This window comes from Dermacentor albipictus, unplaced genomic scaffold (assembly GCF_038994185.2).
Source record: "Dermacentor albipictus isolate Rhodes 1998 colony unplaced genomic scaffold, USDA_Dalb.pri_finalv2 scaffold_19, whole genome shotgun sequence".
Lineage (NCBI taxonomy): Eukaryota > Metazoa > Arthropoda > Arachnida > Ixodida > Ixodidae > Dermacentor > Dermacentor albipictus.
In genome coordinates, this window is record NW_027225573.1 from 5,375,921 (window position 1) to 5,388,579 (window position 12,659).

The 12,659-nt window shown below is 41.7% G+C and overlaps 1 protein-coding gene across 1 annotated transcript in view; it reads left to right on the forward strand.

Annotated features, from left to right (window-relative positions):
• LOC135917074 (uncharacterized) overlaps positions 1-12,659 on the forward strand; it is a 38,528-nt gene that overhangs the window by 182 nt on the left and 25,687 nt on the right. The gene's annotated exons all lie outside the window — the stretch shown is intronic.

A 12,659-nucleotide genomic window follows, 5' to 3' on the forward strand; every position in this document is an offset into this window, starting at 1 on the left:
TCTCTAAAGTTGTTCTTTATTCTATGGAGAGCCGCCATTCTTTCGCGCCTAACGTTTTGTATGGTTTTATTCTCTGCAATCCGCGCACACAGCTCATCGGTGGATGCACGTCTGCTCGGCGTCGCATTGCGGCCTGCGTCATTTTCTGGTATTCGCGCAATCGGTGTGAAACATGTCGCATGTGAAATGTTTGATAGCAGTGACTCGCGTCCAAGTCAAGCCGCCGTACGGGTGTATGGCTGTGTGCCCCGTTCTCGGAAGCCTCGACGGGTTTCCGGCATGCGGATTTCAGGTACGTGCAAATGCGTTTCGCCCTCCTATTGAGCTCCGGAGCAAAGCGTGCAATATTTCACGTGAAATATGCAGTGCCCGTCATCATGGTGTGAATTTCGAGCGGCAAACGAGAACTTTGGCACTTAGAGCACACCGCGGCTGCTAAGTCAGCGTGGAAATTGTTTTAAGTTACCGTAATATGTTGCTGTCAGTCTAATCTGCGGCTTGTGGACAGCTAGCCCATTGACTTTTGCTTGTGGCAGCGATAGGTATATAAATGGAAACAGACCAGACAGTTGTTTCGCTCGATGTTTGGTCGTGTTCATGGCGTTATGAAAGCTAGAAAACTAACTGGCTTGATCCTGCTTAGTTCCAACTCGAAGGGGCGTAACGTTGGCGCTGTATATGTTTGTTTTCGGTGTCACGAGTACCACTTTCATGCTTTTGTTGCATGAGAGTGGTAGCTGCTGCATGCAGTCTGGGCAGAATACAATAAAAGCAATTTCCTCACTTTCATACGTATGCAATGTGACGTTACAAAATTTCCAGCGTTTTATTCGGAGCGTAAATATCCAGTATAGTTTAGGAAGAAACTGAAATTCTGTCTTAGCTAAGTAGGCGTGAAACAAGTGAAACTCTCATTCCTTTTTGAATTGTTTGCCCAAACCGCACCGCCCGCAGATGCGTCATCGGGTAATTGACAGTAGCTTTGCTACGTGAGTTGTTTTATGCGCCAATATTGCCCGGTTAAGTATCCTGTTAATTTATGCCGACGCTCGTTCATCTTGATTTTAAGCGGTTACTATCCCCGAGTACCGGACGATGCCAAACTCGTGAGGTGTAGCAAACGCGGGAAATTCAAAGTGGCGTGGCTGCAAGTTCCTGTTTTTACGTTTCTTGCATTCAAAGCCAACAGACACAGTATCACTGATTTATTTCCGTTTCTGCTGTACTTGATCAATCTAATGTGACAACTGCATTTGCTCTTTAATGTTCTCCATTTACCGTGTATTCAGCATGGCTGTCAGAAAATGCTTGAATTTTTTTTCAGTATCCGAATGATGAAATATTTCACTGATGGCCGTGTGTGAAACACGCAAGATGACAAAACTGATAGCAAAATGATGAGATATTTCTTTTATAGCGTTTGGATTCGACTGTTGGTGAGGACGTCGATTGACCTTGGGCCTGGTGACAGCACACCTGGCATCGCCAAAGTGTAGCCTATCAGTTGGGTCCCCCCGAATGGACCATCAACATCAGAAAATGAAGCAGAGCCAGGTAGGGGCATATTACTTTGGAACAGAATACTGACAGCTGCCTCTTTTTTTAAGAACTAAATTACATATTTACAAACCAATCCTTTCTCTTTGTGCAGCCTGCATAGAGTTGTTTTTTGCTTCGTATAGAAACCTTCAGAAAGCAGTTCTTCTGAACCCTTTTTGCATGCACAAATAAAGAGGAGTGCATTTTCTGAAGAAATTGATGCACTGTAATGTGCGTTCGACACACAATGAGATGCAAAATAACCAACAACTTTAAAGCGGTAAAAAAAACAAGTTTGAAACATGTTCTAACATCATAACCCGCCTTGGCATACGGATCTAAATATAACAGCAACAGAGGTGCATGCAGAGAAGTGTTTGTAAATGTTTGCAAGATATGTACGTTGTCAAAGCAATTGTTTTTATTTACTTGGAGCTTCTTGGTGCCATGGCAGTGCAGTAAAAGCCCAAAATGATGCCCCTGCTCCTAATAAAGCCCCTTTAGATTTTAAAATTATGGACTTTTACATTCTAAAGTCACAACCTGAAGTTTTGGGAACCTGGCCTTCTTTAATGTACACCTGAATCTAAGTGCATAAGCGTTGTTGCATTTTACCCTCATTGGAGGGCAGCTGCCATGGCCTAGATTGAAGCTGGGACAAGCATGACTGAGCAGCATGGCATCATAGTAAGTGGGCTATAACACCAGGTCAAAATGAGAAATACTGCTTAGAACTACCAGCTTCTTGGCTCACAAGCAATTTGCACTAAGTTAAAGGAGTATGGAGTACTGACAGCGACCGTTTATGTACCAATTTCTTTTTAGGCTGACTCCATTATTAGGGTGCGAAGCTTCAATTAGTCAAAACCAGCCTAAATTACAGAACCAGCTCAAAACATGCACCATGTATAGCTGGATATGGACATGAAAATGGGGTCAATTCATGTCGCCAAAAATGGAGGTGGCAGTCACACTATTTCATGCATTTTGCCTAAAACATAGTCAATAATAATTGATCAATTTCTAAAATATTCTTATCAAAAAGTTTTTTTCAAGCATGAAAGGAGGAGCCAAATGGTGTTCAGGTGCACGGGTGGTTAGTTGCACGGCACTTCTTGCATGTGTTCACTGGCTTCTTTCAAGCTTGAAAAAAAATTTGTTACACCTATTTAGCAGTAGAAAGCTAAATTGGGAATTTCTCAGGATGCTCTACAATTTTCTCACTGACACTTTTGCTTTGAATGAAATATTTGAGCAGGCAAATAATCGTTAATAACTAATTACCTAATTAGGAAAAATGCAAGAATTGGTTTCACTTCCTCAAAACGATGGCAAGAGACATTATTTATTTATTTCAGAATACTGCAGGCCAACAGTTATGGCCCATGCAGGAGGGGCTATACAAGGCATGTAAATACACTTTGACATAAAAAAGACAAAGAAAAAGAAAGAACGGCAGTTTAACAGATTGCCGTTAATAGACAAGCAGAAAAATATATACACACATGTACATATTCATAGATATATATACGCATACGCACATATACAGCACTCATTCACTCAAGCAAATGCTCTTCTAGAGCTTTAACAAAATTAGGGGACTGGAAGATGGCCCCTGGAAGACAGTTCCAGTCAGAAACGGTCCTCGGAAAAAAGCTGTGTTTAAATGTTTCAGTTCTTGCAAAAATTGGTTCCAGTAAATGACTTCCTGTGTGGTGTGTTCGTCTAGACGATAACTGTTTAAGTTCTGTGGGATGCGAAATGTTTAGTATATGTGCTAAAAGGTTATGCAGGAACAACAAACGGGACATTTTCCTACGTACTTGAAGTAGTTGGATGTTATTTGTTTTCATTAGTGTCGTAGGTGAATCAAGCCTTCTGTATTTGTTATAAATAAACCTAATCGCTTTCCTTTGCACCATCTCAATCTGGTAAATGTCCTTCTTAATGAACGGGTCCCATAAGACCGACGCGTACTCTAATTTTGATCTGATGAATGTTAAGTATGCAAGACGTTTAAGCTTACTTGGAGCGCCTCTAAGCTTCCGCCTCAGAAAGCACAGCTTGGAAAATGATGAGGAACAAATGTCTGCAATATGCGCAGAGCAAGTTAAATCGTTTGTTATTGTAACCCCTAAGTATTTATGATGTGTGACCTCCATAATAGAATGATTTAGAAGGCTGTAAGAGAAAGGAGAAACCTGCTTTTTGCGCGAAATTCGCAAGAGGACAGTTTTATCTAGGTTAAGTTGCATATTCCATTTAAGGCACCATTGATGAACAGCTAATAGTGAGTTTTCTAAGAGGTAATGATCATTACGCACGTTTATGCTCTTGAACAGAATGCAGTCATCTGCAAAAAGCTTGACAGAGACATTTTCGGAAATAGCAGCCGGCAAATCCTTAATATAAATTAAGAAGAGCAGCGGGCCTAAAATGCTTCCTTGGGGTACACCTGACGTAACTGGAAGCACTTCAGATTTACAACCATTAACCTCTACGTACTGTGTCCTGTGTTTTAAATAAGCATTAATCCAATTAACAAGGTAAGTAGGGACGCCAATACTTTGCAGTTTATAAATAAGTTTACTGTGGGGAACTGTGTCAAATGCCTTGCGGAAATCTAAAATAAGTACATCAATCTGCCCTGATTTATCAAGCACAACAGAAAAATCAAGAATTGTTGTAGCTAACTGTGTCACAGTGGACATTTCTTTCCGAAAGCCATGTTGTGTAGGTGATAAAATGTTATTTTCAGCAAGATAGGAGTTACGATAACCTGATACTATGTGTTCAAGCAGCTTGCAACAAGAGGAAGTGATTGAGATTGGTCGATAATTACAAATGGTTAGCTTGTCCCCTTTTTTTAGAATTGGCACAACGCGGGCCATCCTCCAGTCCTCCGGCACATCTCCCGAAAGTAACGAGACTTGAAAGATCCTCGTTAAGAAAACAGATACCAGTGCTGCAAAACGCTTCAGAAAGGCATTTGGAAGCCCATCAGGACCCGCGGATTTTTTATCTGCGAGTTTACGCAGCATAGACACAACACCGTTTACAGAGATAGTTGGTACGTCACCAGGATCTTCAACTGGAATTCTAGCTGTGGTTGCCCGTTCCGTAAGGAACACGCTTTGAAAATACGAGTTAAAACCTTGCGCTATGATCGTGGAGTCGGTTACAACGCTGTTATTAACTCGAATTTTGGTCAAGTGGTCAGTCCTGCGACCTAGAAAATTCCAAAATTTTGGGGGATAACTTCTGATAAATTCGGGGAGCGTCGTGTCAAAATAACGGGACTTTGCTAGTTTTAACTTATAGGCAAGTTCCTCTTTTAGAACCTGGAACTGTTGCGGACAAGGTATTTTTTCTTCCTACAGCGCCTTACTTTACGTTTCATTTGAATAATTTCACGACATACCCAAGGATTGCGACGATTAATACAAACCTTACTAAGGGGAACAAAATGTTCAATAGTATACTGTACTGTATTCTTAAAGTGCTGCCATAAACTATGAAGGTCATTGCTGCAAGGGTTATCGAACTGTGATTGTAAAGAGTCGATGATTGCGTTATCGTCAGCGCGTGCGTAGTCCTTGATCATTTTAACTGGTCGCATCCCGGCAACAACTGACGAAACACAACAGAAGAACAACAGATGATGGTCCGAGATTCCAGCTTCAACACTAAGCACTCCATCAAAAAAGGTTTGACTAACAAAGAAAAGGTCTAAGACAGATGTCTCTCTGGTGTATGCATGAACGGTTTGCTTAAGGTTTAAAGAAAACATCAGATCAAGAATAACATCACATGAGGCAGACAGGCCATAATACGGTTTATGCCAATCAATAGCAGGAAGATTAAAATCACCGGTAATAATTAGGTTCCGGTTTTGGTAAGGCAGTAAGCGGTTAAATAAACGATACATGAAAGAATCCGCTGCATCAGGTGCACGATACACAGCACAAAGAAAAAAAGTGAGACCATGCGCAGTAACGTGCAACAACAAACTTTCATGCTGATCAATTTGTTCAAGCAGCGTTACGGTTACTGCACGTTTCGCAATCACAGCAACGCCTCCACCGCGTGAGCCGCGATCGCGTCTGTATATGACAGACTCCGGTGGCACAATTTCTTCATCAAGAATACCGCTATGTAACCATGTCTCGGAAATCACCAGTAGGTGAGGATCGTAAGAAATGAGCAGAACTTCAAGGCTATCTATTTTGTTTACAATGCTTCTAGCGTTCAGGGATATCGCACGTAACTGGCACGTGTCTGGCGATGGGGTCGTCTTGACGTCACGAGAACTACCGGCATTAATATTAATCGAAGGCGGTTTATGCTTCGTTTGATTCGAAGAACCATGGGCATAAAAAAAAGACAGTGATTCTGAACCTATGGCTTGTCAAGTACTAGAAGCATTGGCGCGTTTCCTTCGCGGACGACCTGCATTTTTCCCCGGTTGTAAGGCTTTCGTTACACCGCTCTCATAGCTGTGATAAATACCGCGTGAAGCGGCTTCAGGTACTTTAAACCTTTAATTTTTCCTTTCGTCCCATGCGTAGACCTCTTTGTTAATGACTAATTTATCATACTTAAGGTACACTTTATCCTCAGGCTCCTTATCTTTAGCAGTAGCCCAGAGCAGCTTTCTAATTGTTCTTAGCCTAGGCGAGAAGTCTTCCGAAATGGTTCCAGTAAATAAATAAACCTTGGTGCTGTCTAGCTACGTGGCACTTGTACATAATTAAAGCTTGCACATGTCATACAAACCACCTGGTAATTACAAGGCATATTTAGAAGTGGCTAAGTTGTGTGAGCCAGCCATGTGTAGCGAATTATGAGAAACAGCCATGTTTCTTTGACTTAAGGGCATGATAAGATTTACATGCTCGACACCTTGTATCAGTGTGTTCTAGGCCTGTTCGTAGTTTAGCTGCTACATAAGCAATATTTCTCCACGTGTAAGCTCATATGCATCTTTCAAGTATATTGCCTCGTGTGTCCAAAATAAACCATCCTCGCGCTTCCTTCATTATGTCATCATCTATTGCTGTGGTAAATTTTCAACATGCAACTGCACAAATTTTCATCTAGTTTTCATACTTCGTTGTTTGGTGGCTTTATTTCTGAACAAGTTGTTTTCGTTAAACCCTGTTGCACACAGCAGTACACAGCATTTCTGCCTAGGGTGGGAATTGTTTTTTTTTTCAGACCTACATTATTACACCTTGCCTATGAAATGTAAGGCATTCTACATAACACGGCCCTACAATATTGTTTTATATTGCAGTCCAGCATCATGAAAAACTCTTTACTTACCAGATTAGAACATGTATAGGTGTTGGAAGTAACAGAACTGGAAGAAGCCAGCAGTTAATGAGGCCGAGGAAAGCATACAGGAACATCTTTTAAGTTTTTTATATGAAGTATAGGAATGATAAATTCTAGGTAAGTGAAAGTGGATTAAAAGATATCCACCTGTGGGTGGGGAACGGACCCATAACCTTCACATTACGCATGTGATATACTAACCATTGTGGTACTACGGCCGTTTTCGAGCGTCGACAATCTGAGGGGCCATTGTGGGCGGTTGAATGCTGCCTCGGTGGCACAGTGGTTAGTGCATCGCATGCCTAATGCAAAGGCTGTAGGTTCGTTCTCCCCCCATGCCTGTTTTTTTTTACCATTTTCATTTCCCTTTATTATTTCTACATAGTAAATAGAAAATTACAAATAAGTTACCACGTGCCTTCCCTCGCATCTTCCAGCTGTGATTCAGAAAAATTTTGACCCTCAGTATCCTTTCTTCTCGTTTGGAAGAACAGGAGCTTCATTTTAAAAATTATGAATTCACCTTGTTCAGCAACTCAATGTGGTCTCAAATCTTATCACAGCATGTGTATTACTAAGTGAAGTTTTTGTTAAGATGATGATATAGCATGGGACCTAGTTAGTAGCCTTTGTGTACAGATATATGAGTAGGCTAATAAATAGGAGGATTTTAAGAAGCACTTCTAAGATGGTCTCAGCATGTGTTTAAAGAAACTAATTTAGCATGATTTCAGGCATAACTGTTACCCCTGAAAAATGTTTGGATCATCTGCATTGGCATTGTTTTTAGAGAGCACCAGTACTGCTTTGATAGAAGTAGCCTCGTGGAACATGAAGCATCGCTTCTTGCTGAGTGAAGGAAATATTATCTGCATATCTGAGGTACATGTCTCATATGCTCCAATGCTGTTTAAAGGCTGCTAATAATGAAATTACTTCACTTGCCTTCCAGAGATTCCTTCAGTTGTCTATGCCACTCGATCATAAACAATTTACAAGACTGAACATTCATCACAGTTGGCTTTGCAATGTCTATGCAAAATACCACAATTGCCTACTAGACATGTGACTGCACTAAAACTTGGAATTATTGACCAGTAAGATTTCTGGGACCAGCAAAACTTATTTCTGCCGCCTCCTGCTACGCTTCCCTTCCCTTGAAATCCAGTCCGTAACCCTTACTGACCATCGGTTATCTTCCCTCCTCATTACATGTCCTGCCCATGCCCATTTCCTTTTCTTTATTTCAACTAAGATGTCATCAACTGGCGTTTGTTCCCTCACCTAATCTGCTCTATTCTTATCCCGTAACGTTACACCTATCATTCTTCTTTCCATAGCTCGTTGCGTCGTCCTCAATTTAAGTAGAACCCTATTCGTAAGCCTCCAGGTTTCTGTCCCGTACGTGAGTACTGGTAAGACACAGCTATTATACACATTTCTCTTGAGGGATAATGGTAACCTGCTGTTCATGATCTGAGAATGCCTGCCAAACGCACTCCAGCCCATTTTTATTCTTCTGATTATTTCCGGCTCATGATCCGGATCCGCTGTCACTACCTGCCCGAAGTAGATGTATTCCCTTACCACTTCCACTGCCTCGCTACCTATTGTAAACTGCGATTCTCTTCCGAGACTGTTAAACATTACTTTAGTTTTCCGCAGATTAATTTTTGGACCCACTCTTCTGCTTTGCCTCTCCAGGTCAGTGAGCATGCATTGCCATTGCTCCCCTGAGTTACTAAGCAAGGCAATATCATCAGCGAATCACAACTTAGTAAGGTATTCACCATTAGCTTTTATCCCCATTTCTTCCCAATCAAGGTCTCTGAATACCTCCTGTAAACACGCTGTGAATAGCATTGGAGAGGTCGTATCTCCCTGCCTGACGCCTTTCTTTATTGGGATTTTGTTGCTTTCTTTATGGAGGACTACGGTGGCTGTGGAGCCGCTATAGATACATTTCAGTATTTTCGCATACGGCACGTCTACACCCTGATTCCGCAATGCCTCCATGACTGCTGAGGTTTCGACAGAATCAAACGCTTTCTCGTAATCAATAAAAGCTATATATAAGGGTTGGTTATATTCCGCACATTTCTCTATCACCTGATTGATAGGGTGAATGTATATTGTTGAGTAGCCTTTACGGAATCCTGCCTGGCCCTTTGCTTGACAGAAGTCTAAAGTGTTCCTGATTCTATTTGCGATTACCTTAGTAAATAGTTTCTAGGCAACTGACAGTAAGCTGATCGGTCTATAATTTTTAACGTCTTTGGCATCCCCTTTCTTACGGATTAGGATTATGTTAGTGTTCTTCCAAGATTCCAGTACACTCGAGGTCATGAGGCATTGCGTATATAGGGTGGCCAGTTTCTCTAGAAATATCTGCCCACCATCCTTCAACAAAAAAATGTAGTAATGTGGAAATACAGCTTTTCCACAACCCTTGTTGACAACGTAACGACTTCACGTAGGATATAAATCGGCATATTGGATTTGTCCGCTTTGAATTGTCTAAAGGATGCTGTTTACAGGAGCGCGATAACAGTTCTTGATGCGGAGTTATTAATTTGTAAACTTCGTGTCTGTATTTTTCGCACTTTCGAATTTTTGAAAATCTTTTACCGGAATTGAAGCCCTAAATAGTTCTGTTTCCAATAGTCACTATAATTTACCTTTCTCTCCCGAATCCAGCAAATTTCAATAAGATCGGCCCATGGTTTATCTCAGAAAAGCGTTTCCGCATTTTACATCTATTTGAATAGGGCGCGTCGGAGTTGGGCCCGAGTTAAAGCTTACTCTTAACGACTTCGTTGTAAAAAAAAAGGAATAAAAGAAAAAAAAACGCCTCAGCCATCAATATCGCCGCCTCACTCCCGTATTCACAAACGCACCTCGACTTGACCCTCCACTCGAAAGGCTCCTTGAGGGTGGTTTTTCATTTCACAAATCGCCCTCCACTTGAAACGCGCCTTGAGTGAAGGAAAGCTCGAGTGCTTTACTCGAGAATCTCAAGGTAGCCTCGCAGCTACCTTGACCCCCGTATTCTTAAACACGCCTTCAGTTGAAGCTCCTCCTCGACTCAGCCAAGTCGAGGCGACGAGGCTTCCTTCACTCAAGGCTCCGTTGCGTTTCATTAACACTACTTCACCTTTCCTCCGCCAAGGAACGCCTTGAAAATGCGCCCTCGACTCAAGTGAAGTGTATCGACCGAGAAAAGCGTCTGATATCGACACTATTCTGCAATGTGCTTATTAAAAGTCCCATTATTTAAGACAAATATGTGTTTCAGTTCATTCGTCTTCCTAATCAAACAACTACACGGCGCAATGTACAACTTTAGCTCGGCAACGCTGCCACTGTGAGCGTTCGACTGATAGAGCAAGCGGGAGCTGTGTTTGAGGTCTGGCAACAATCGCATCCCAACAGCTGAGAGCATGGCGCATGGCTGAGAACCAAGATAATTTGTGCCGGCATTTGTCCACTGCTCTTTTTTTTCCTAGTGTTTTATTGGTGACTGACGTTGCGGTTGATAATCGCGGTTATGATGGGTGATTTTGTCCTTGTGCCTATGGTGACCGAGCCTGAATGACTTCTGAGGCCATAGATGGAACGGCCGATGGGCAGCTTTGTTTACCTTCAAGACCGAGTGGTACTGTGAGTTTGCTGAAAGCAACAACAGGACAGAAAATATGGGTGAGTGAGCCATTCTTTCATGGAAGCACAGTATGTCAATGCGGTTTTCTTCAGGTTGCCGCTGCGCTGTTGACAAGCCGTTTCCGATGTACACAAGCATGATTGACTCCAGTTGCTCATGCTGCGGGCATTAATTAGTACCCGAAACATATTCGAGGCAGCATAAGCTTGTCCAAAACATATATTATTTATTTATTTATTTCTTTGTTAATGGGAACTTGTGGAAGATTCGAGGCAGCATAAGCTTGTCCAAAACATATATTATTTATTTATTTTTTTTTTGCTAATGGGAACTTGTGGAAGATTCGGCACGACAATTTGTTGTTGGTTTCGCTTTTTTAAACGATAATGTAGAAGGTACGGATCGGCGCCTGCATCCAACGATCATTACAGTATCGCGTATGAAATCTTTCGGTAGAGGAGAAGCAGTTATAGTACACATGTGGCAGAATGCGTAGCTACGGCAGGTATAAAAAAAAAAACAAGCGTCTTTTGAGTCCTGTATTTGTTTTAGAAGCCGTGGTGGTCAGTCGGCTTGCTCAACTTGTAGCACATATGGTAAACGAACCAACACTGGTGCCTGCATTTCCTGTGCTTCCTCACTTCACATATACGCTACGCAATGTTTTAATCTTCCGAAAATTCACTTGTCAATACTTCATCACCGACATTTGTTTTTTCGTTCTAACTCGTTCAGTGTGCTATGTGGTAGCAGCTGATGCACGTTCCATAAACTGGGCATTCAGGTTCACGCAATGCCGACATATTTTTAGTTGTGCTACGTTTTTTTCATTTCCATTGCTCATGTATACTGAATTTACTTAGCGCGTGAGCGCCCTGTCTACTTAAAAGTTTTGGCATTCTGGTGCCGGATGTGGGCTTTGGAAGGACCGGCTGATGAAAAAATCAACGCCTGTGCTGCACAGTAAGGCTTCTTGCAGACCTGAAAGCATCGATAGATATGGTGCCTGCCTGTTGGAATTGCAACAGCTCGCTTCCCTGAAAGAAGCTAGGTGCTGAAGAAGTACTTGACTAGCCTACCCGGTAATTAGTCTGTGCTTGTTTTCATAAACTTTGTAAAAATATTCATGTTACGTGTCCCCACATTCACAAAATGGTGAAATGGACACCCTGTTATTTAGAACCACAAACATGAAACAGCCATGTCAATGAAATCAAATTAATTTTTTATTCCCCTTCAGCTGTCATATAATTTTTGTTTTAAATTGCTTGAATATGATCGGCGAGGTCATCAGTTACCCGTGGTGCCTTGCAGCTGCGACAGGATCTTTTTGCTGCGCACAATTTGTGAAGCAACACTTTCGTAGTATTTGTAGCCAGCACTTCAGTATTTTGTGGCATGCTGAAGCTACTTTAGCATGAGCAAGTGTAGATTAAAAATATGCCTTAGTTTTGATGGTTGATCTCAGCTTTTCAGAAAAGCGGTAGTAATGCGCTCTATACTGTATTTTTCAGCATTGTCATTGTGACAGTCTGCATCACCATTTGGCCTATTTTTGGATCCCACAAGAAACGCTGCTACCCTGGGTGTTGTACCTCGGTAAATTGCTGAAGTTCTGCAAGCCCCATTGAAGCCAACTGTCATCCGCATCCAATGAAAGAAACTCATTGTTCGGGCCGTCATAATTTATCTTAAGCTAAAGCTAGAAGCAGGGTAGAAACAGCATATATTCTACAAGAATTTACCACTGCATGCCGTCGGGTGGCTACACCCGACAGACTACTGTCTTGAAGAGAGATGGTGTTTTATTCTAGAATACGTTTGTCAGCAGTACTACTCCTTTTGTTTATATCCTTGGAAACAAACAAGCGAAGACACCAAAGACAACAGAGGAGAAATTACTTCTACTTACTAATTGAATTAAAGCAATGACAAATTAATGGCAATGAAAGTGGTTGAGAAAACTTGCCATAGGCGTGCGATGCCGATGCGGCACTGTTTTCCCATCCACTTTCTTGTGTATTTATATTTTACTACTAGAACTAACTACTACTTCTACTTCTAGAACTACATCATTTCCAACCTAAGTTGTTTTTTCATCCACTTTCCTTGCCATTAATTT